The sequence below is a fragment of the Hemicordylus capensis genome, chromosome 4, assembly GCF_027244095.1.
Source record: "Hemicordylus capensis ecotype Gifberg chromosome 4, rHemCap1.1.pri, whole genome shotgun sequence".
NCBI classification, from domain to species: Eukaryota; Metazoa; Chordata; class Lepidosauria; order Squamata; family Cordylidae; genus Hemicordylus; species Hemicordylus capensis.
Window position 1 is genome coordinate 57,302,697 of NC_069660.1, and position 25,012 is coordinate 57,327,708.

At 43.2% G+C, this 25,012-nt stretch overlaps 1 protein-coding gene across 2 annotated transcripts in view; it reads left to right on the plus strand.

Annotated features, from left to right (window-relative positions):
* Nucleotides 1-24,322: 24,322 nt before the first annotated feature.
* The window catches only part of SLC16A1 (solute carrier family 16 member 1), a 97,117-nt gene continuing 96,427 nt past the window's right edge, over nt 24,323-25,012 (plus strand). The window contains exon 1 of one of the 2 annotated variants that reach the window (XM_053245130.1): nt 24,323-24,473. The gene's annotated coding sequence lies outside the window, so the exon portion shown is untranslated. Of the gene's footprint in view, nt 24,474-24,539; nt 24,678-25,012 lie in introns of those variants that run through there. The other variant, XM_053245131.1, reaches the window with a different exon arrangement.

The window sequence follows — 25,012 nt, forward strand, 5'->3', positions numbered from 1 at the left end:
CCAGAGATGAGGAGGCTCTTATTTCAACTAAGAGTGCATTCCAAAGTCCAGGAGTATCAACACAGAAAGCCCATTCCTGAGAAGCCGCCAGATGAGTTGGCAGCAACCGCAGACAAACCTCTCCAGATGATCATTCTTCACCATGGTGGCAAACATGGTGAAGAAGATGTTCTCTTAAATACCCAGGGCCTAAGCTGTTTAGGGCTTTATAGGTAATAACCAGCACCTTGTATTTTGCCCGGAAACATATTGGCAGCCAGTGTAGTTCTTTCAACACAGCAGTGATATGGTCTCTCCTAGATGACTCAGAGACCAACCTGGCTGCCACATTCTGGATCAACTGCAGTTTCTGGACTACGTACAAAGGCAGCCCCACACAGAGCACATTGCAGTAATCTAGCCTAGAGGTTACCAGCATAACGTTTTGAGGTTGTTCATCTCAAGAAATGGACACAGCTGGCATATCAGCCAAAGCTGATAAAAAGCACCTCTAGCCACTGCCTCAACCTGGGACACCAGGGAGTGGTTCAAATCCAGAAGCATCCCCAGACTGTGTACCTGTTCCTTCTGGGGGAGCGTGACCCCATTCAGGACTGGCATATCAAAATTGTCTCCTGAGTTCTGACCCCACACAATAAGTACCTCCGTCTTATCTGGATTCAGCCTCAGTTTGTTATCCCCCATCCAGCCCATTACTGCCTCCAGGCAGGCATTTAGGGAGGTTATGCCTTCTCCTGATGATGTTGACATGGAGAAATAGATTTGCGTGTCATCAGCATATTGATAACACCCTGCACCAAATCTCCCAATGATCTCTCCCAGAGGTTTCATGTAAGTGTTAAAGAACATTGGAAACTATATGGAGCCCTGAGGGACACCATAGGAAAGTTCAGATCTCCAAGAGACAACATCTGGAATCTGCTTGTGAGGTTGGAGCGGAACCACTGCAAAGCAGTGCTTTCCACCCCCAATCCCCTCAGACGTTTCAGAAGGATACTATGATCAATAGTATGGAAAGCTGCCAAGAGATCCAAAAGGACCAACAGAGTCACACTTCTTCTGTCAATTCCGAATTGGAGATCATCCATCAGGCTGACCAAGGCAGTCTCTGCCCCATAGCCTGCCTGAAAGCCAGTTTGAAATGAGTCTAGATAATCAGTTTCCTCCAAGACCGCCTGGAGCTGGGAGGCTACCACCTTCTCAGTCACCTTGCTCAGCCATGGAAAGTTGGAGACAGGCAAGTAGTTGCTTAACTGAGGGAAACAAAGCAGGCTTCTTCAGAAGCGGTCTAATGATTGCCTCCTTAAGACAAGGAGGCATGCTGCCCTCCCTCAGAGAAGCATTTTTAATCTCTACCAGGCCCTCTGCAACAGCCTCCCTGTCAGACAGTATAAGTCATGTCAGGCAAGGATCAAGAGGGCAGGTGGTAGACCGCACCATTCCGAGCAACTTGTCCACATTCTCAGGAGTCACAAACTGAAACTGATCTAGGGTCATCACATAAGAGGAGCTGCTGGACACCTCGGCATCAGACTCTGGAACAACTGTGGAGTTTGAATCCAAGTTGTCCCGAATATGAGATATTTTGCCCAAACAAATCCATAAACATAATCTTCAAAATATATAGTAGATAATTACAACAAATGGTGAGGGAGAAGTGTGTGTGTGTGTGTATGTATGTATGTAAACTAGCCAGATTTGACAACACTGTGGAAAGCTAAAAGCATGATGTTTCTGCTTACAAAAGGAAGCTACATGGTGGGGTGGAGGTATCTTCCTCCGTTCAACAGGAAATGAAAAAGGAAGCACAAAACTTGCAATCCACAATAAGGCAAAGCTCAAAAGATGCTAGAAAATGGGTTTCCTTTCAGAAATTAACATGCCTAATGTGTTTCTAGTACAACATAACCTTCATCAATAGTCCGTTATTGTCTCCTGAATGAGGAGTAGGTCATGAAAGAAACTTTGTATGGGTACTTGAGCTGATTGGCTGAATCTGCCTATGAATGAAATCAATAGTTCTCAAATAAAAAGCATATCTTTTTTTTAGACATTATAATGCTTGCATGTATAAGGCAGCATTTTAAGGCATTCGCTCTTGCTTGAGGCAAATGCCCTACTTAGGCTGTAATCCTAAACCTGTTTACTAGAGAGTAAACTACATTCATTCTGGAGATCATCTATCTATGTGGTCGCTAAGAATTGACAGCACTTGACAGCACTTAATCAATCAATTAATCAAGCTACATTGGATGAAGTGAGGGTTTGCAAAGAGTAAGATAGGGACATAGGAAGCTGCCATATACTGAGTCAGACTGTTGGTCCAGTTTCTCCAAGCTTACAGGCAGAAGTCACTCTCAGCCAGGGGCGTAACTAGGTTGGAGTGGGCCCTGAGACAAGATTCTTAAATGGGCCCCCCTGCTGAGAAATTTTTTTTATGACTTCAAAAGGAAGATCGGGTAGGCGCTGGGTGGGGGAGAGCCTCTGAGGTGGACCCCCAAAGGTGGACTCGCGGAGACAAACAAGAAGGAAATAGCAGGCGGCGCCAGAACAAGGAGGAGAAATTTTTTTTAACATAACTTCAAAAGGAAGATGGGTGGGGGAGAGCCTCTGAGGGGCCCCCCCAAGGCGGGGGGGGGGCAAGACAATGGCCTCCCCCTACCTAATTGTAGTTACGCCCCTGCTCTCAGCCCTACCTTGGAGATGCCAGGGAAGGAACTTGGAACTTTCTGCATGAAAGCATGCAGGTGCTCTACTCTTCCTAGAGCGGCCCCATCCCCTAGGGTTGGGACCTAAGTAACCTTCCTCAGTTACTTCTGAGGAAAGCTGTATAGGGTTGCACTGTCCAGGTGGTACTTGCCACCTGCATTTCAAACTTTCGAAATCAAGGGAGTGAAATGGAAAAAGTGCTCACAAAGAGAAATATGGGTGGGGGGGGAACTGAGAGAGTAAACTCTGAAAAGTGCAGTATTTTATATTGTAACATCTGAAACCTGGGCCTTCTTGGGGGAGCTACAATTGAGTAAAGTGACAAACAAATAACAAAATGTGTAATAAAATTTAAACAAACTACTACAAAAAAGGAGAAATTGATTGCTTGACTTTCCATATTGCATCATTATAAGCCATATGTTGTATCAGATTGGTTTATTATGCTATCAAAATTCCTGCTGCAAGACACTAGTTCTCACCACAGTAAAAAAAAAAAAGTGAAGCCCCTAGGCAACTGCAATTTGAGACCAGTGCAAATAATACCCACACACTGTCTCATATATCTACAGTTTGATTTCTCTTACCTGAAATAGTGCCCGTCAAACTGAGAAGTTAAGTTCTTACTCTTGGGATAGATTTTTGAGAGAAGAGATTGCAGGCTTTGGTAGTGCAGATGATGATAAAGCAGAATGTGTGGGATCTTTCCGAACGGCACAGAGTATTGGAATTCTTCTGCATGACACTTGATTATGGTACCAAATGAGACAAGATGTTCACTTCATACCAAAGAAAGGGCAGGTAAGTTGTGCAGCTTTCCATATGCCACCCGTGATTAAATGAGATGGATGTTTTATGAGCCTGCTTACACACCCAGGACTCCCTGTGTTCATTAAAACCCTCAGTACCACTGCCATAACCCTCATTTATTTTATTTTATTTTATTTATTTGATTTCTATACCGCCTTTCCAAAAATGGCTCAGGGCGGTTTACACAAAGAAAGTTTCCCCTTTGAGAGGGAAACTGCAAAATTATATCAAAATTAGTTCAACTACTCTGATAGTAGCCTGTGATTCAGAGCAGGAATCGTAGGGAGGCAGAACTAAGCACTTTCCAACACAGACAACATTTAAAGTAATTTAAAATCTAGTATATTTAAGTAAGTACAGGAAAAAGGCAGTTTACAGGCAAGAAAGGCAAATAGTCAAAATATACAAACAAGGTGCCGTTTTCATCCTGCCTGGTGTTAGACAGGAGGCTGAAAAGTTGTTAGTTATTAGGTTGTTAGTAATTGGTCTGAAGTGCAGAAATTAAAAGCTGGTATCATGATTGGGGCATTCTTCCACTCAGCTGCGCAGAGTAGCTCTCTGTATACTCTCAGGAGCTATGCAGCTTGGACTCAGCTAAGAGTTCCTCCAAAGGTGAAAACTAACCTAAACCAGAAGGCATGTCAAGATCAGGAACTCAGTTCAGGAACAATTAACAGCAAGAAAAGCTGGATTTTGTTTTTTTTTTTTGGGGGGGGGGCGCATTTTCCCAGTGTGGTGGTGAAGATCTTTTGAATTCTGAGACTCAGCCAGTACACTGGTGGGCAATTAAGTCCTAGTTTTAGAAAACTATTTACTTGATGCTCACAGATTCTGCCCAACAATGGCTAACCACAATGTCTCACCTATTCTCCATTTATGCCTGTTTCTGACCATCAGGAAATCACACAGGAGTTACCTGACAGACATCAGGCTGTGTGCCACCAGGAATATACATAGAGGCAGGGCCTTCACTAGTGGGGTTTAGGGCTGGGGATGAATCAGCATGTGCAGGGCCTCCTTAACATTTCATATCATTACAGAATCATACTGGCTGATGACATACAGTATAAATAGTGTGAGTGAGGTTTTTGGACATGTCCAACCGGCTTGGACATATAATGCATTTCTAAAGAAATAATTTTTTAAAACCACAACAGACGCTTCTCAGTTCTCAGACCTTCTGGGTTGCAAATCAACTTGAGCATAGTACATTCATAGATGGATAGATAGATGGATGGATAGATGGATGGATATTATCTATTGTTTGTTCCAGAGGTTTTTGTAATTTATGCCATGAAACAAACCACTTATAGGACTTTTTGGATGTTTAAAAAAACAAAAAACAAAACAAAAACAAAACACACACACACACCCAACAATTTGTCCAATCCACTTCAATTTAAATATAATATTCCTCCCACCCAGCCCTACCTCTCTGCTCAGTACCAAAGCCCTATGCCAAGTCATTCCAGGACAGGTGATCTAAAGGCTGGGGCAGAAAGTGGGGGTGTTTTACCCTTTTTTATGAAGGCAAAGGGCAGATTCTTCCATATGGGGGTGGAATTATGGTCTGGGGGGTGGGGCGGCTTCAGTTCCAGACACTGTTGTAATTTTCTGCCATGAAACAAGCCACTTGTAGGCCTTTTTGGATGGGGTTTTTTAAATTAAAAAAACTGAAAACCAACAATTTGTCCAATCCACTTCAATTTAAACATACATATTCCTCCCACCCTGCCCTATATCTCTGCTCAATACCAAAGCCCTATGGCAAGCCAACCCCAAAATATTCAGTGGGGGGCCGGGGGAGATAACCACAAAAAGGAAATCACATCATACCTCCACTGTTAAGGCTGGGCTGGGCAGTGGGTCTGCAGAGAGCTATCGTGCTGGATACTCTCTGCCTGCCTTTCTGCCTGCTTCCTTCCTGAGCTTCAAGCTTCAAGGAGGCCTGCATAGAGGCCTCTCTGGAAGCCCTGCCCACCCACCGCACAGCTGAGAGGCTTGGGAAATCTACCAGCTTGCCTGGGAGCCTTTCAAGCTTCACACAGACACAAAAGATAGCTGCGAGGAAAGATAACTGGCTGGGACTGGGGGAGAGAGGAGGGCAGGCTGCACTGCAGTGTGCCAAGAGTGGGGCCTGTGCCAACACGGCGTTGGGGCAATTGCCCCAGTCGTCCAGCCCTAAGGACCGCCCTCATAGAGGAAAGGCAAATGTGCAGTCAGGCCAGTTCAACATGGCATTTCAGTACAATGGAAAATTCTAGTAGGTGATTTAAAGAAGCCTTTCCTGACACCATCCTTGACAAAGCTTTCAAAGTAAGTGAATGGGCTGAAGAAAGAGGGTTACATTTTGGCATCACATCACAGTAGCAGGCTTAAATTCAGTATCTTGGTGATTTCCACTAAAAAGACACCATCAGTGGTATGGATCCCCCAGCTGATAATGCTCCAGCATGAAGTAATGCTTCTCACTCAGGCTTAGTGTCTGGTATCCAGTTACTGGCAGTGGATCATGCATTCTCCCCAGCTGCTAGCTCTTTTTCCCCAAGTGGAAATCCTCTGCTAGTTCCCTTGCATGGCTGCTACTTACAGAGCAAGCTGGAATGCCCCTTGGCTAGAATTGCTATAGAGGTGGCACAATGCCCAAGTGCTACAAGCCAGTCACAATACTCCTGCTGCAGGATTTACACTGAGAGCCAATTGTGATATAATGCTTTACCCTATGGGAGTGTTCTTGGAATGCATCTCTTAGAGGAATACATATGAAAAACATTATGGCAGAAATTAATAACCCATGGCTGATTTTCCAGAAAAGATCCATGAATGGGAAACCATATGCCTGCTGGCTTTCGCCCACAGGTCTTTCAACTGAAACATGCACACGAATTTTCACTTCTGAGCTAACATGTGCCACATGTATTAGTCCCTGGAATAAAGTCAGTAGTGTTCTTCATAGGAAGGAATTCATCATGACAGAATTGGCTCTAGGTGTCAGCCGCTCTGCCAGCATAGGGATAGTGGCAGCATGTGAATAAGCCTCCACTCACAAACGTAAACAGATTATGTCTTTGTAGGGGAGGATAGAGCTGGCAAGATCATGCAGTCTTACTTGAGATGCCAGTTCCTTCAGAAATCATCAGGAGAGGAGGTGGAGAAAGCAGTTGCAGCACTGGAACATATGGGTTAGGTTCTCTCATTTACTTACCATAATTTTAAAGAGAAAACTGCCATGGGAGACAACAACAGAAGCTGTTTCTGATGGTCATCTCTCATTGCCAAAACAGGTCTTAATCTCTTTGATATAACTAATGAATTGGAGAACCATGGCACCCTTCTGAGTTCAGGAAAAGCCACTTGGCAAATACATCACGCAAAATGTGATTAGTAGCAGTTTGGGGGAAGATATTGACTGACATCCAAACGAGTGAGGTTTACATGCTATAAATGAAGCACACATGCAGCTTGATGAATTCCAGAATAAAGCAGCGCAGGCACTTTTGTGTGTGTGTGTGTGTGTGTGTGTGTGTGTGTGTGTGTGTGTGTGTGTGGCTGATCTTTGCCAATCTCCTATTCCCTTTGAACTTACACTCTGTGCTACCTGAAAAATATGTCCCAGATGGTTCAGGTAATTCCACAGGGAGTGTGTGGCAGACACATCAGCTCCCGATTGCTCCAAGGAAGATGCCTCTGACTCACTCTGGGAAGAATGCCTTCTCAGTTGATCAATGTGGCAATGCCACACTGGCCCATCTGCACATTGAACCTTTTATGACACAGGTCCAGTGACCTTGATGATAGTGGAGGGATCGCACTTTCATCACCAGAAGTGCTGCATTAGCAGGGGAAATGGAGGGCACACAGGCCTTAAAAACACAACTGCTCTTTATTGATACACTTAGGATCTGCAGAAGCTCCACCCAACAGCTAAAGTGTGCTGTCAAGTCAATTTTGACTCCTGGCGCCCACAGAGCCCTGTAGTTTTCTTCGGTAGAATACAGGAGGGGCTTACCATTGCCTCCTTCCATGCACTATGAGATTATGCCTTTCAGCATCTTCCTATATCGCTGCTGCCTGATATAGTATCAGCGGGGATTCGAACTGGCAACCTTCTGCTTGTTAGTCAAGCATTCCCCCCCTGCGCCCTTTAAGGTGACATACCCAACAGCTACAGCTCCTCAAAAAACTACAGGAGCGGCAGAGGAACAAAAAGCACAGCTAGTCATAGTCTTTATTTCTGTCTTTGACCAGCACAACAGCAAAATAGTCAAAAACAGTTCAAACAATCTACTCCTACAAAATAATAATGTCTCTATAAAATTACTTAGTATAATAAGTAGAAGAAGTTAAAACTATGAACATAAAACTATATATAAAAGTTAGTCAATACTAATAACAGAATGACACTGAGTATAAAGGTAGCAAGAAAGCAAAATTATGTAATTAATACAGAGAATATTTAGTAATTATTAGTAAAATAATCTCATAGAATATTTAATTCTTAATGAGCTCTAAATGAATTTTGCTAGCTATAAGGCAGAACTTAACCACATTATAGGATCTAGAGTCATTCTGATCTGTCAAGAGGAAATTTAGGTAAAAGGAATCAGTGCAGCCTGGATATGAGCTAATATCTGAAGAGATGAGCTTATGCCGAATATCATGGTAATAGTGACAGTACAAGAGTACATGAGCTGTCGTTTCAATCTCACCAGAGCCACAGGGGCAAATACGGTCTCCATACGGAATTCTTTGATATCTTCCTTCCAACACAGCTGTGCACAAGGCATTGCATTGGGCCAGTGTCAGGGCTCTGTGGTACTTTGGGACTGTTAGCTGGTTTAAATAGTTGACGAGGGTGAAGCTCAGAATTTGACTGCCCCCAAAGACACCAACTGGAATGGAGCCCTGATCAATTTGCCGCTCCATATCAAAAATGCTTTCCCTTATTTTGAGGCTGGCATTTTCATAACCCAGGGTTAGCAGTGCAGTGGGAGAAAAACCGTGATAATATAGCCTTACCTCCACCCCTTTCCCCCACCTTGAGTGATATATGTCCTTTAGCACCAATGGAGCTAAACCAATGGGATGGAAAATCAGCTTAAGCCAGAATTCAAAAATAATAATCCAAGCTCTAGCCTCTATTTTGAGCAACCCTGCTTCCAGCCAGAAAACTGCCCTAGGAACGTAGCTGGTGACCTGAAAATATATTCTGCAGGAAATTAGAGTGAACCGCTTCTAATTTAGAGAAATTAGGGTATATGCCCAGCTGCACTCCATACAAGAGCTGTGCATGGACTTTGGCCTCAGAGTTTAATAGCCGAAGGGATAAAATGGGCACCCCTGGAGTAGTAATAAGACTGAATTGCCTGTGTGCTGCTCTTAGTATTCTAACATATTCTCTGTGTGCAGATCTGCAGCCAGAGGCCTGAAATATTACACCAAGGTACTTACATTGTTTTATTTGTTCCAACTTGTACCTATTTAGTATCCAATTGTAATTTTTTTGTCTTTTTGCAAACACTAGAATCTTGGTTTTACTATAATTAATTTCAAGTGAGTGCTCCTTACAATAGGAGGCCAGAGAGCACAATGTTCTTCTTAAACCTATTGGTGTTTGCGAAAGAATGATGGCATCATCTGCGTACAAAAGAATAAAGAGATGCTTATCCACTAATTTGGGAGGGTGATGATCCAAGTTGTTTAAATGAGAAGCAAGGGAATTAACAATAGTGGAAACAAGACGCATCCTTGTCTTACTCCCCTAAATGTTAGCATTTCCTTGGTGAGGTGCCCCTGTGCACCACAGCACACTCTTGTATGGGAGTTTTCATGAAGTTTTATTATCAAGCATAGTAGCTGACGATCTATTGATGAATTAAGTAGCTTGTTCTAGAGTTTCTCCCAAGGGATCAAATCAAAGGCGGCCCTGAAATCAACAAATCCTGCAAACAAAGCAGAGCTAGAATTGGAGGAGTATTTCCCTACTATATGCTGCAAAATTAAGGCTGAGTCCATGACAGAACGACCTGCACGGAAGCCAAACTGCTTTTCAGCCAAGATGCTGTCCATTTCAAACCAGTCTAGCAGTCTCTCATACAAGTGTCTGGTGTACAGCTTACTTATCACACTGAGCAGACTAACAGGTCTATAATTTTCAGGGAGCTTCCTATCACCTTTCTTGTAAATTGAAATAATTACTGCCACACCCCAATCCTTCAGGACATGAGCTGTGAAAGCACAGCTAACCAACACAGCATCCACTGGCATACATAACAAGGACCTTGATGGTCTTAAAGAAGAACTGTCCTAGTCTTGGCAACCCTAATCCTAGCAATGCGTTACTAAAATATGCCATACAGATACTGGTCTCCCTGCCTTGAGAGGCTTAAAGGGCAGGATTCAGCAATTGATCTCTCTAGGGCACTGGGGGGTGGGGGGTGGCCCTTGGCAAGTGTCCATATGCCACTGAGACGGATTGACTCCTCAGACCACTGGGTTCCTCTGGGCTGACCAGATAAAGTCTGCTTTCCTATCACTACCAGGATGACATTTCAGAGTAGTCATTTTCTCTACTATCTAGAGGACCAAATTGTCCTGGAGCTGCATGCAGGGAATAAGAACTGCCTGGGCCCTGCTGCCACTTTCTCTGTTTCAACTTGTTCTTGGCTTACAGACATCCACATCCTTTTGAACTGTTTTGCACCCTTTTGCTAATGGAAAACTGCTGGTGGGGAAAGAAAGGGGTACATTTCATAGGAAGCAACAAGAGTCCCAAAACAAGTCGGTTTTCACTCAGCTTGAGTCTTGGGCTGCATTTTTTAATTGATGGCTTTTGTTGACTGAGGAGAACTCAGCCACAGAAATTCGCAGCACGTGAGAGAGAAAAGGAATTCCTTGGAGCTGGGGAAAGTTGTTGTTTTGCACGTAAACCTTTCTTTTCATCCTATATTTTAGTTGCTCCACCTATGTGCAAAGAATTTGAATTATGAATTAAATGTCCAGTGGATATTAAATCTTATCAGCATGAGGGGATGAGAAAAACTGTTTTGTGTCTAGCTGGCAGGCACTGACACAAAGGTAACTGATAAAATAAAGGCAGGAGACATCAGTATGTGGTTCCAGAGACTTAAGGCCATTTTCTGATATGATCTCTCAAAAGATTGGCTTCCTTCTGAACAAGAAAATGTTTGTGAAGCTGATAGCAGGTACAAAGCACACTAGAAAAAGGACCTGGGCTCTTAGCTATAATTTAACTAATTAAAGGACCACAAGGAGGGATGTGTTGACCATCAACTGTCAATAAAGCATTTTTTATTGACAGTTGATGGACAGCACTTCTGACTTCTGAACAATCAAGAAAGTTTATTACCTTGCAATTAACTTCACAGAATACCAAGTCCATGGTCCCATGAGTAAGCAAGAAAAGTTTTCACTAGAATTCTCTAATCAAATCATGAAGTAATAATTTTAACCATATAGATAAAAAGACTTCCTACTAATCCACTAATCCATTTCCTTGATTTCCTGTTTAATTTAGGATCTGCATAATACATTGTTAAGGGTAAAAGGACAATGTATCTGCATGGAAATGAATGGGACACCAGGCATCTGCACTCAGCTAAAAAGTGGATTGGGTCTGGGAGAGGCTTAAGGGGCGAATTTGATCAGATTAACCTTTGATGCAACCTGAGATAAGTTTTTTTTGTGAGAGATCTTTTGCTTGAGCTATCTGATCCCTTAATGTGATTCACACACATAGACACCATTAGCAAAATTAGTCATCCTTATAGCTTATATAATTGTTTGCATCTTGCTAGTGTGAGCACTATGTACTATTGCAGCCTTTTGTGACATAATTTACTAATAAAGATAAAGAAGTAATATCATTCCTCTCACTGAACTCTTTTAACCGGACTCTACCCAAACCTGTAGGAACTCGCATACAGTGCTATATTCTCTCTGTCATTGCAATCACACATTTGTTAGTACATGGCCGTGTTTTATCGGGAAATTCTATTAACTGTTGCTTTTGTAAACCATATGCTAAACATTCTCTAATAAAAGCCAATCTGTTCTTAAAGCTATCAACCCTGGCCCTCACCTGAAATGTAGAGGTCATGACACACAGTGGTTGTAACACCTACTCTGATCTACAATATGGGGATAACAACATTGGATTAGATAAGGGTTGTTGTAAAGAACTCACTTGGCCACCATCTCCACCTCCAGCCTGCAATATGGGGATAATTTCAGACTATGCCCAACCCACAGTACTGGCATAATAGATCTCAGCTCACCCTTCTCCAAACAGTTCCCCATCTACAATAAGGATAAAATACTATTGGAAATTTGTTTCTCCCCACCTAGTGCAAAAAGCATTGGCAAGACAATTTTGCTAATATTAAAAAGGTAACAGTAAAGTTGTGTCATTGAGTTGGTGTCGACTCCTGGTGACCGCAAAGCCATGTGGTTTTCTTTCGTAGAATACAGGAGGGGTTTACCATTGCCATCTCCCGTGCCGAATGAGATGATGCCTTTCAGCATCTTTCTATATCGCTGACTGCAGCCTGATATAAGTTTTTCACATACCAATAGGGATTCAAACCAGCAACCTCTTGCTCCCTAGGCAAGTTACTTCCCTGCTGCGCCATATATTAATTAATGGAACAAGTTGTATTCCCACACAAGGAGAGTCTAGATGAACATGAATGTTTGTCTTTGCTTCTATTGTAGTATATAGCAGTTTGCCTTTGCTTCTACTGCAGTCTCCCCACACTGAGGAGAATGTATGGGACAATTAAATATTGCATACCTGCTAACATGTCCCTATTTCTCCATTCAGGTGCATGGGGAAATAGGGACATGTTGGCAGGTATGATATTGCAGACATAATGTTTACTCTTTTACAGACACACAGACACAGACAGCATCAAAAGTAAGATGGAAGTTCTGTTTCAAAAGAAGTGCCAGTTTAGTACTTCTTTATATCCACAGTTTTGATAAGCCAAATGCATTGTTTGGATGGTGGAGTAACACATTTAAAAATTAGCTCTAGGTACCCATTTCTTCCAGGCATGGAAATACAGCTCTCGGAAGAACATGTTTCCTGTTTTTTGTTTTCCTCTGAGCTTCTTCATATTTCATGTAGCAGTCATGTTCGTTATATCAGTGTTTTTGCAGCAGAGTGAAGGGCAAAAGTGCATTCCTAAGCATTCAGTAAGGCTATGCACACAATCTGACTGCAAGAGGGTGGGCAGGGGGGCGGGGCGGCGGCAAGGCAGTGTTCAACTCACCTCCTCTCCAGATGATCCATTGAATGCTGCTGGGAGTGTGGCTCACATTCCCAGTTGATCCAGAACCATGCTGCTCCAATCAGTGCAGATCTCCGGAGACTGGGACAATGCATCCTGGCCTCCAGATATCTCACAATGCACCACATGATGAGTGTAGTGCATTGAGGGAGACCCCTGTGAGACTGGCACTCTAGGCGCCTCTCTCTGTGTCTGCTCAGGCTGCCTGCAGCCCGAACAAACACATGATCGCAGCTGCAGGGTTAAGGGCACACTCACACCCTTAACCCTGGCTAAATGCTGGATACAAAAGTGGACATTGGTACACCTAGGTAATTTCGGAACCTGGACCTAAAGGCCTTTGGGGGCCCCTCCACTGCAAGTTAAGCATCATTTTTTAACATGTAGGTTCCTGAGGGCACAAAAGAGGGCACCCAGGACAGACTAAAGAGGATTATGGGGGCCCTCAGGGGATGTGGAGGCCCTGGACTTCAACCCTGAAGTCCAGGGATAAGAGCGTCTCTGCATGTGGATCCTGGCACTTCACACGCACAGCCTAACCCTGGGCTGCTCTAGCCTGGGTTAGGCTGCATGTGTGAATAGACTTAGTATGTTGTCAGGAAGCCCTGCTCTATCAGCATGTTCCACTATTGTTTTAAGAAGGCACACATACTATATTTACTTGAATCCAAGACTAGGTTTCCCCCTGAGTTCTTTGATGTTTAAAATCAGGGGGGTCATTTTAAATTCAGAATCCTCTTCCTTTTGGGTAAATACACGTATAACCTAAATTTAACCTCTTTTTTTTTTAAGGAGGTCTCAAATCCAGTCGTCTTTTGTTGGGCTAAATATGGTACACCCTACACACTTGCTCTATTCTCATAGCATATTCAGAGGGAGTGAACGTACATGTGCATAGATGAGAGCATGATGGTAGCAGCAGGCCACATCTTAATCTATGCAATTTCAGTTGAATGTTTGCATTATGTGTAGTTTATAGGTACTATCATGTGTCTAGATACTATCATTCATCTCCACCCAATCTAGAACCCTGTGGATATGTCATGGGAACAGGGTTCATGAGTTCATTATGCAGAATGCTTGTGGTATAACACACATGTATCCATGGCATGCAAGACTGTCATATCAGATCAAATGGAAAGTGACTCTAAGCAAGCAGGGCACAATAATGCATAATAAATATGTGGCCTAGACTTTCACCCCTCTTGTCAAAACCATCCCTACCAGAAATTAAAATTGAATGATAGGGTAGGAAGAGTCTTCATAGCATTTATAATGAATGAATTAGACCCTTCCATTCCATTCTGGGAGCAGAATGGTTTCCTTGTGTGTTAGATGAGGCTTGCTTAGTGGCCAGCAAGACAAGTGCAAGCAAGGCTGCTTATGTAGTTACCTTTAAAGCACAGCTTTTCTGCTGAATATCCTGAGAAACATCCGGATACATTTCCTTAAAAGGAAAAAATTCCTCAGGGGATTAAAATTAAATCTGTGTTTTGGATGAGACCGCCAACCAAGGTCTTGACCATTTGTGCTCATTTAAGTAATCCTACAGCAATTTGTTCAAGAGGCAGGAGCAATTTCTCGGATCCAAATTTCAATATGGGAAATTATATTTAGCGGAATCTGCTCCATGTCTCCATAGAGGTTTTGTTTGGAGTTAATTCTGAATTTTTCCTCAAGAACTTGGTTTTTCACAAGAACTTCAGTGCTGCAGGCATTGTAATAATTAATAAATTAATAATAATAATAAATTAATAATAAATGTGGGCCTTACATTATTATTTAGCGTATAAAGTTGCCAAGTGAATGTAGGTGTCAATGATGCTCTTTTGTGATGCTCTTTTTAATTTACATTTTTAACATTCTGTATACATTTGTCATGTTCTTTAGTTGCTAGCCCACAACTAACTTTGTCCTGTTCTGTTGGTTGCTAGCCCACAGAAGTGAGAGCCAGCAGATATCACAGATACAGTGGAGAAAAGGAATGCTGAGAGAGTAAAATGACTTATCCTAGGGGCATCAACAAACCATTACACCCAGGTCCTCTGCCACCTGCTTAAACTGTAGTCACTGACTCAATCCATCTCTTCTTCTCGATCTAACTCATCACTACATATTAGCAAGCAGGCAAGAGCAAGCCACAAATACAATGTTTGTTTTATATGTGGATCTGGATCTATATCTCCTTGTAATTCATATTATATTTGATATTCATATTATATTTGACATCAAAGGCTTGTATTCTTTTGACATGACTGTGTGACCTGCCAGGTTTATGGTAGCTTTGGGTCTTTGCGTGGCCTAGAGCTATCATAAATCTGTCAGAAAAGGCTTAGAGGAAGATGAAGATGAAGATAGAGTTTTATCAGGCACATTAGATTCTACTGTCTATTTAGTCAAAGTTTACTTTAGCTGTTAGCTGGGGATACTGTTTGTTGAAGAGAGATTATTTCCAGAAGCTCTTGTTGTGAAGAAACCTAAACATTTGTTGTGAAGAAACCTAAACATTAGGTCAGACACTGATCAAAGGTATATTTGGGGGAAAGCAAAATGAAACTAGGTCATTCCTGTAAAACTATTATCTGGTAAAGGAGTTGAGGAGTCTTCTACTACATCCTTGAGTTAATATGTAAAGATGCTAGGGAGCAGAAAGCATTGTTAGGTTTTTTGCTCAAGAATGTGCTTACTTCAGAGGGGTAGCCATGTTACTCAATACATTAAAAATGGCAATATTCAGAAACCTGTCGGGATGCCATGTTACCTGGTCACTTGAGTGCCCTGCAGAGACTGGAGAAGGGCATGGCATCCTTCCTATGAGGCTTTCATTCCCTTTAGGAAGCAGTGAGGATGAGAAGGGCCCTGGCTGGTCAGATCCCAGTGGGTTTGAGACCAGAACAAGGCAGGGAGAGCTGCAGGAAACAACAGCTCTAGGGAGACAGCTAGGTTGGGTGTGGCAGGAAACAGGAAGCAAGGTCATGAAGGGGGCAGGGCTGGAAGTAGGCTTTAAGCCCTGTCACCTCTGCACTTGGGTATTTAAAGACAAGGCAGCTGATGATGAGGGGCTGCTTCTGAGTATGGGAACCAGAAGTTCTCCAGGAGAGGGAACAAGTTGAATGCAGCAAGCCAGATTCTGGTGACAAGCTAACCTCCTCCCTGGCTGTTCCTGAGGCTGACCTTTTTGAGGTTGCTCTGGTCATTCTGGAGTTTAAGAAGGGCTAGGAGCCCACCTCATCCCCTGGGAGTCTTTTTTTTTTCTTTTTAAAATTTTATTGGTTTTTACAATATCTTAACAATCCCGTTACATCTAATTAAGTAAATATTGACTTCCCGCTCACCAATCTGGACGATTTATTAACTATACAAGTCAACCATTGCTATAGTAATTCAAAACATATATCCTACACATTGCAAGCACGATTTTACTCTACCCAACCTGCTATTATTATTAAATTTCAAACCCTGCTGAAAAATCGATATTAGAAAAATAGTTCTTTAAGTATAGTAAGAATGGTTTCCAATCTTCTTTAAAACATTCCAAGTTTTCATCCCTTATCAGTACTGTAAGTTTTGCCGTCTCAGCATATTCCAAAATTTTTATCAGCCAATCTTCTTTTGAGGGCATTTCCTTGTCCTTCCATTTCTGCGCATATACTATTCTGGCCGCCGTGGTTGCAAACATAAAAAATGTTAAGTTTCTTCTGGAAAACTCTCCTTGTGTTATTCCCAGCAGGAAGGATTCTGGCCTCTTAGGAAATGTCATTTAATATTTTTTCTTCAACTCATTATATATCATATCCCCAAAGGCCTTTGCCTTCCCACAAGACCACCACATATGAAAAAAAGTTCCTTCACAATGTCCACATTTCCAACATTTGTTTGGAACATTTTTATACATTAATGCTAATTTTTTGGGTGTCAAATACCACCTGTACATCATCTTATAATAATTTTTTTAAGTATAACATGCAGTGAACTTTAAATCCATTTTCCATAATTTTTCCCAAGCTGCCATATCTATATTATGACCCACATCTTGAGCCCATTTTATCATAGTCATTTTAACCATTTCATCTCTTGTCTCCTCCAAAAGCAACAGCCTATACATCTTAGAAACTAATTTTTCGTCATTTTCACTCATCCCCTGGGAGTCTGACAAAACCCCTGGGAAAACATATCAAGCTTTTTTTGCTGCTGACTTGGAAGTCAACATTTTTCAAGAAAAGAGTGTCAAAGAGAGATTCCAGCGTTAAATTGTTGAACTAGAATTTATCTGCCTGATCCTATTTATTTCAGACTCAGTAAAAGCTTTCTTTCCCACTACAGATGTAAAATTAGTGTTGTAAATTACTGATGTTGTGAAGAGTCACTGTGCTTACCTTGTAGAGATTTGAACTTTATATGGGAAAGTCACAGAGTGTATGTCAATTGAAGGTAGCACTTCATGGATCTGATGCAGTGGACTCTAGTCCATGAAAGCTTATGCAACTGAGTTGGCTGTTTCCTGCATACTGACATATTTGTGTGTTCCAAAGTGAGATGCTATTAGTGCCAGAAACCTGGAAGAATGTTCTTTGTCTTCCTCCACAATGAAGCACTTGAATAAAGTTGACACAACTTTATTTGAACAAACCATGGGTCTCTGTCAGTATTCTTTTCTATATGTGTCATTCCATAATGAAGGAACCTTGTGACTCTGACTTAAGAACAGCCCTAATGGATTGGTCCAAAGGCCCATCCATTCCAGCATCCTATTTCACAAAGTGGCCCACCAGATGCCTCCGAGAAGCCCACAGGCAAGAGCTGAGGGCAAGCCTTCTCTCCTGCTGTTGCTGCCCTGCAATTTGGCAGCCTGAGGACTCCAGATCATGAAAACATGCCCGCACTTCCGTTCCAACAGTCAGGTCATGTGACCACTATCACGCCTCAACCTTTTGGGCAAAGTGTCTTTGTCAGTGAAAATAGAACTAAACACTGTTAGGCCCTTCTTAAGGTACAGCAGCTTCAAAAATTTATTCAGTGTTCAGTAGTTGTGCCAGCTCTGATTTGCAGTCAACTGTCCTTCCAAGTATAGCTTTTCCTATTACATTTTGCCTGGGGAAGTGGTATAGTGAAGTTTTGGGATTTTTTTTTTTATTATTTTGCACAAGATGCCATATTAGCTTAAACTCATGTTTTGTTTTGTTTTTTAAACCCTCAAAATTTGGCCAGCCTATTAATGTTTATATTTCAATTTAGTGTCATTTTAAAAGTGGATGAGTGGAATGGTTCTAATCCCTGGATAAGAGTAATTGTTTGTGTTATTGTCCAGTGAACAAGGTCCTGTTTTCACTTCTCAGCATCATTAGGTGCCTTAACATTTATGAAGCGTACCTTGAGTGATCATGTCTGCTGTGGGGATGGCTTTTCCCTTTGATGTGGCAAGAGCTCCATTTTCCATCTGTTCAGTGTCACTGTTTTACTGGTTTTGTTCCCTGGTTTCTCATCCAGAGCAAATTACTAAGTATTAAACATTTATCCCTTGGAAAAGGCAAAGCGAGTCTGCCTAGACTAATTTCAAGCTATATGAACAGGTGAATCGCACATGAAGAGAGGGAATGTGGCAAACAGTTATTTGACAATCATAACTCTCTCCAAATAATTTTCATGATAACCAATTATTCTAACCTCATTCCAAACCCAACAGTATTTGCTAAAAAACAATTTTACACTAGATTTTTAAAAAAGTTATGTAAAGCTTTATCCCCCTTATGTCTTTAGGGCAGTGATTTTCACTATTTTTCAAGTGGAGGCCACTTTGGCAAAAAATCTCCAATGTGAGAGCCATTTCCCACCTCCATGCAGTCCTGTGTTTTTTGATGGGGTGAGGGCTTGCTTTAAGGGTAACCCAGCATCATCTTGGAAGGCACACACCAAGTGCTGGGAAGTGTAATCCTTCCCACATCTTTCACACAGAGTTCTATGGGGAAAGTGCTGGGAAGGACTATACTTCCCAGCATTCTGTGTTACCTTCCAAGATACCATTGTAAATACTATAGTATTTCACAATGATGACTATAAGACTCTATTCTATTATAATGCATAATATACGACACTTGTTTCAGAAATACATAAAAATATAATGCAATTAACTGTCTATTTAAAGTCAGCATTAAATGTTACATTGGGGAGGTGATTGGATTGCCAACATTGTAAATGATAAATTTCTTTTTCACTGCAGAAATTTGTAAATTGATCGGTAATTGGATTGCCAACATTGTAAATGATAAATTTCTTTTTCACAAACTGCAGAAATTTGATGGTTTGAAAACAACAATTAAAAAAACCAACCCTGTCAGCTTAAGTCCAGAGTTAAGCCTATCTAATTTTGGCTCAAAGCTCCACAAAACTGGGAAACTGTAACTTAAGCCTGATGCCTGAACAGACCATGCCATGTGATCAGTAATGTTATTGTGCAATGTCACAAATTGTGTTCACTTACAACTTGTCTTCCATGCACCCACATGGACAATGTAGGATATCTTTGCTGGTGTCAGGCACTTTATTCTCCCTATCTTGATTTAGGCCTCTGGCCAATAAAAAGTGTGAGTGTACAGAGGGCATGTTGTAAGCAAACACAATTGTGACATTGCACAACATTATTATTGACCATGTGGTATGTCAATTAAGGCATCAGCCTTGGGTTCTGATTTCTCCATCTTTGTGCTGCTTGAGCCCAAATGAGATATTAACCTTTCTCTTAAAACTGGCAGGTTTTTTAAACTATCAGTATTGTAGCCTTATACAGTATACAGTATTATATACAATTATAAGCAAGTTTTATATACAATTATAAGCAAGTTTAGTCTATTGGTGTTTATGCCAAAGGGAAAGATGTATAGGATTGCAGTGTTGAACTGGTTCGATATTTATTCCTTCTTCCATGTTTCATTTTTGAAGCTGGGACAAACAGATCACATATCAATGAAGACCAATTGTAGACCTTACAATAATACATTTTTGCTGGCAGTTACATTTCTTCACTAGCATTAGGACAGCACACATCCCATGAGCCTAAATATCAAACTGTCAGCACACCCACCTATAAGCAGTTTTAGCAATGTGTTTTGACTGTCTGACAGTTAAGCTGCATATCAGCATGAAGCTACACAGGAGATGAAAATATGTGGTAAAACTTGAATGGTAAAAGAAAGAGATGATGCTACAAAATCATTTCCCGTTCAAACTAAATGGTTTTTTTTGCAGTGACCACAGATATGTAGGAATGCTTCTCACGCAGAGGATAATGCCACTAAAATCTCAACTATTGCCTTGGAATATTCATGACTGCTTGCTTTGGTTGACAAAATTATACGTTTTACCAGCTTCAGGTGGTATGTCACCTATGACCCTATCTAGAAAGGGAGGACCTGGCTTCAGTTATTCATTACAACTGAACTGGTCTCCTGTAATGATCTTTACATTGGCCAGCATTTAAAGCTTCAGTTGGTATAAAATGCAGCCAGTAGTAGTAGTAGTAGTAGTAGTAGTAGTAGTAGTAGTAGTAGTAATAATAATAATAATAATAATAATAATAATAATAATAATTTGATTTCTATACCGCGCTTCCAAAAATGGCTCAGGGCGGTTTACAAAGAGAGATAACAAACAAATAAGATGGCTCCCTGTCCCCAAAGGGCTCACATTCTAAAAAGAAACATAAGACACACACCAGCAACAGTCACTGGAAGTACTGTGCTGGGGGTGGATAGGGCCAGTTACTCTCCCCCTGCTAAATAAAGAGAATCACCACGGTAAAAGGTGCCTCTTGGCCCAGTTAGCAGGGCCCAGTAGTGAGTCAACTGGCACATCGAACACTGATTTTATTTTTGGCATATTGATTCCCAATATGCTTCCAATTTTAACTTAAAATATGAGTGTTAGCCTTTAAAGACAAATTATATAGGACTAGGTTACTTTGTGGATCATTTTACAAAGGAACATAGGAAGTTGCCATATACTGAGTCATACCATAGGTCCATCTAGCTCAGTATTGTCTACAAAGCCTGGCAGCAGCTTCTCCAAGGTTGCAGGCATAGGGCTCTCTCAGCCCTGTATGCTTCGGTAGTTTGTTGGTTCAATAAAAAAATCTTGTCCTATTAAAAAAAATCTTGTCCTATCTTGGAGATGCCAGGAACTTAGAACTTTCTGCTCTTCCCAGAGCAGCTCCAACCCCTAAGGGAATATCTTACAGTGCTCACACATCAAGTCTCCCATTCATATGCAACCAGGGCAGACCCTGCTTAGCTAAGGGGACAAGTCATGCTTGCTACCACAAGACCAGCTCTCCTATCTTCTTCTTCCATACAAACCTTAAGTCCTAAAATTAGCCTCAGAGGCCCTGTTCTCTAGAGGGCCATTAACTTCTTTGGTAGAATACAGGAGGGGTTTACCTTTGCCATCTCCCGCACAGTGTGAGATGATGCCTTTCAGCATCTTTTGGGAAACATACAAGCGGGGATTCAAACCAGCAACCTCTTGCACCTTAGGCAAGTTACTTCCCCACTGTGCTATTAGGTGGCTGACTGTTGAACTCTCAGTACCGGAGGTGTTATCTTTTTAGTGGCACCATAACTGAAACAATTATGGTGGTGGCACCATAATTGTAGAATCATCTCCCAAGGGATATTAGCCCGACTCCTTTTCACCATCTTTAGACAAATGGCTAATACTCTCCTTTTTGGAAGGCTGTTTATATTGATGTGAATACCCGGCTCGACTTGGGTCCGCATTTTAGCCAATCAAACAGACTCAAGGGCTTTATCAGAGACTTTTAATTGCTTCGCGATAGCAAGGTACCCAATGCAGCTCACGCTTCACATTGAATACAATGAGTTACAGCTAGAGATGTTCTTTTATACAAACAACAACATGAATGCAAAAACACATCAATATCATTGGAATTTGATTTTATACTTCCATTTGCTTTTATCAATTGCCGCTGCAGTTTGTTTCACTACTGTTATTGATAAAGAGTTTTATTGTATGTATTTTTTCAATACTTTTGTAAGCAACTTTATTATTTATGAATGAAAAGTATATATAAAATTAAAAATAAATTATTACTATGCATTTGATACATTTCAAGGGCAGAGATGTTGCTGTTTTCCCCAATAATCTATACTGCAGTAATAATAATTTATGCATGAATATCATCCTACAATAATATGTGCTTAATGTGCTTGAGTAAATCCTCACAACAATCTACTCATCTATATATTTAATTCTCTTAGCCGGCATGCGTGCCCAGGATTTAGCGGCGGAACTCTCGTGAGAGTTCCAGGCCACAAAAAAAAAGGCGGAGGGTGGTGGTGGGATGCAAAACGGCCTGAGGAGGTGGCCTCGGTTGGCCGCTGGGATGACCTGGCTTGGCCAGGCCAGGCCGTCCCAGGTAAGGGGGAGGAGGCGGCGGCAGCAGCGGCGGCGGCAAAGCCTGGCCTGGCTGCCGGGGGTGGGAGGTGACGGCAGGCCAGGCTGTCCCCAGTAAGGGGGAGGCGGCGGCAGCAAAGCCCGGCCTGACCGCCAGGGGCGGGAGGCGGTGGCGGGACGGCTGGTGAGACAAGAAAGTGGCGGGGAAGCAGCGGAGAGACTGGAAAGGAGGTGAGTGGAAAAGAGAGAGTGGGACAGGAGGGAGGGGGAGGATGGCAAGAGAGCGGGGCAGGAGGGAGGGAAAGTGGGGCAGGAGAGAGGGGGGAACAGCCGGCCCCAAATAGCACACAGGTGCTCTGTGCGGGTAGGGTAGTCAGTATTTATTACTGTTGGAATAAAAACTATTTTCTAAATCACAATCTGTCTTCATAACTATAAACCTGGATTCAAAGATTAACAGGAGACACCACTGATATCCAGGAGTTTAGTAAACTGTTGAAAATGAACAAGCCTTCAAAACCTGCTTGAAAATGTGTATTTTAAAATTCAGAATACACACAAATAGAATTTGCTTTAAAACTTTTTAAAAACCCTTCCATAGGAATGGATAGAAAAAGCCTGCTCCTTTTAACTCGTATGTACCTTAACAATGTTCATTACTGCCCCCACCCCCTGCAAAATTTCAAATAGTTTTCTGAGCCCAGCATTCTGGAAGGTATGTATTATTTGGGCTATTACATGTGCATGCAGATCCCAAAGTTAGGGTGGGCAGGTTCTGAACATGCCTTTTGAAATAATTTTAAGACAAAATATAGGTTTGTACCTTGGACTCTGGTGGGGAGCTTCAAAATCACTAACTCACATATACTATAATTTCCCACAAGTGTGTTCATATATAAAAGAATAGAATAAATTAATGAACATTAGAGAGGTGGAGAATATACCTCTTTGTAAGGCAAATTCGCAAAGAAAGAGTATTTCTTCTCTTTAGACAAAGCATCCAAAATGGTCCCTCCTACACTCATGCCTCCATTCGCCATTCTGTTCCAACCCGTACTTCGTTTCCCCAGCTTCAGCCTGGCCATCGTTTGTAAAACAACATGCAAGACTACACAGTAGGTACACAGGTCTGAGCCAGGAGGACTCTTGCGTTCCTAGTAACTGTGACTAAATGTGAGTGCAGGGCTGGGGAGAGAATTTCCAGGGAATAGATCGCAGGGCCTCCCGCCTCCTGAGGATGCGAGACCACATCCCTCGGAGCATTCGTTCAGCAAAAGCAAGTGCAGACCAGTGTGCTAGAGCTGCGTGCCCAGCCCACCGCCCCACCTCAGAGAAGCCCCGCCAGGAGTACACAGCCGGCCCGGGAATAGCCTCATGACTGAGCTTCAGATGCCAAGGGCAAGATTTAATTTGAGTCAGGCTTATCGCAGGACCCGTTTTTCAATGGCCAGAGCCGATTCCTGGGAATTATGAAGTCATCGTTAAAAATTCAAAAACAAACAAACAAACAAACAAACACAACCGCGCGAGTGTGTCTGACTCCGAGCATATACAGAGTGTCTCGCCCTTTCGCGTAATGGCAGCCAGCGCTTCGAATGTAGATGCTAAGCTACGTCTCTGGAGTTCGGTACCCCTCCTTTGAGAAAACAGTGAATAAAGAGATGTTTGCAGAGGGGAGGAGGCAATTGCCCTGGAGCATCGACAAAGAAGACCTTCCAATGGAGCAGAGAAGAGAAGAAAAGAGAAAAAAGCAAGAGGAAAGTCAGCCACCCATGCAGTGAAAATGAAGGGGAGGCCTGCCTGCCTGCCTGCCTGCCTGCAGAGTCACTCTTGGACCTCTTAAGCGGGGCCTAACCGAGCAGCCCCTCCGCAACGCCCTGCTTTGGCCACAGACACCCACCTCCTTTACGTGCAGAAAACCCCGTCTTCACTTGGCCGCCTAGGGCTTTCCCGCCGCCCCTCCGAGGGACCCGCTGACCCAGGCGCCTCTCGCCAATGGGAGCGCCTTTGGGCTGGGAGATGCCGCCTGGTCCACCAGGGGGCTCGCCCCGAGGCTCGGCCTCTTCGCCCGCCCCTTCATGCGCGGAGCTCCTCCCCGCCAGGCCCGTTATAGTGTGTGAGGGGGCGGGAGCGGCTTCGAGTCCGGTATTGGAGAGTTTCTGGAAGGAAGGCGAGGGGAAGGGGGGCAAGTGAAGCGAGAAGAAGCGCCTCGGGGGTCAGGCTCGCCGCATGCGACAGGTACGGCTCGGCCTGCGTGGGGGGCCGCCCCCTCCGCCCGCCCTCGCGGAGTCCCTGGAGAAGCCGGCGGCGCTCCACGTGGCGAGAGAGAAACCGAATAGGCTGGGAAGGCGCGGGGTGCCGGGGGCGGGCGGAGGGCCATGCGGGGCTGCCTCTGCTGCCTTGGGATGGAGCAGTGAGCGGGAGGTCGAGCGAGTGCCTGAGGTGGGTGAGAGGAGTACTCCGGGTGGGGTGCGGGGCTCATAACCGGCCACGAGGTGAAACAGGCTCGTGGGGACCGACCGTGTGTCCGTATGGCATGGATGTGCGGGCAGGGTCCCAGGCCCTGAGGCGGGGCATCTCCCTCGGCGCTGTGCTGGTGGTGGCGAGGAGGACAGAAAGCATGGAGGCTGAGGGTGCGGAGTGCCCTGGAGTAGGGGGCGTCCGGCCACGATGGCGCTTTGGACGGCTTCCATCACTGGGTGCCTTCTCGCTGCTGTTTCCTTCATGGCTATGTGGCTTTAGGAGTTTTCTCTGCTTCTTGGGGCTTTGCCTTGTCA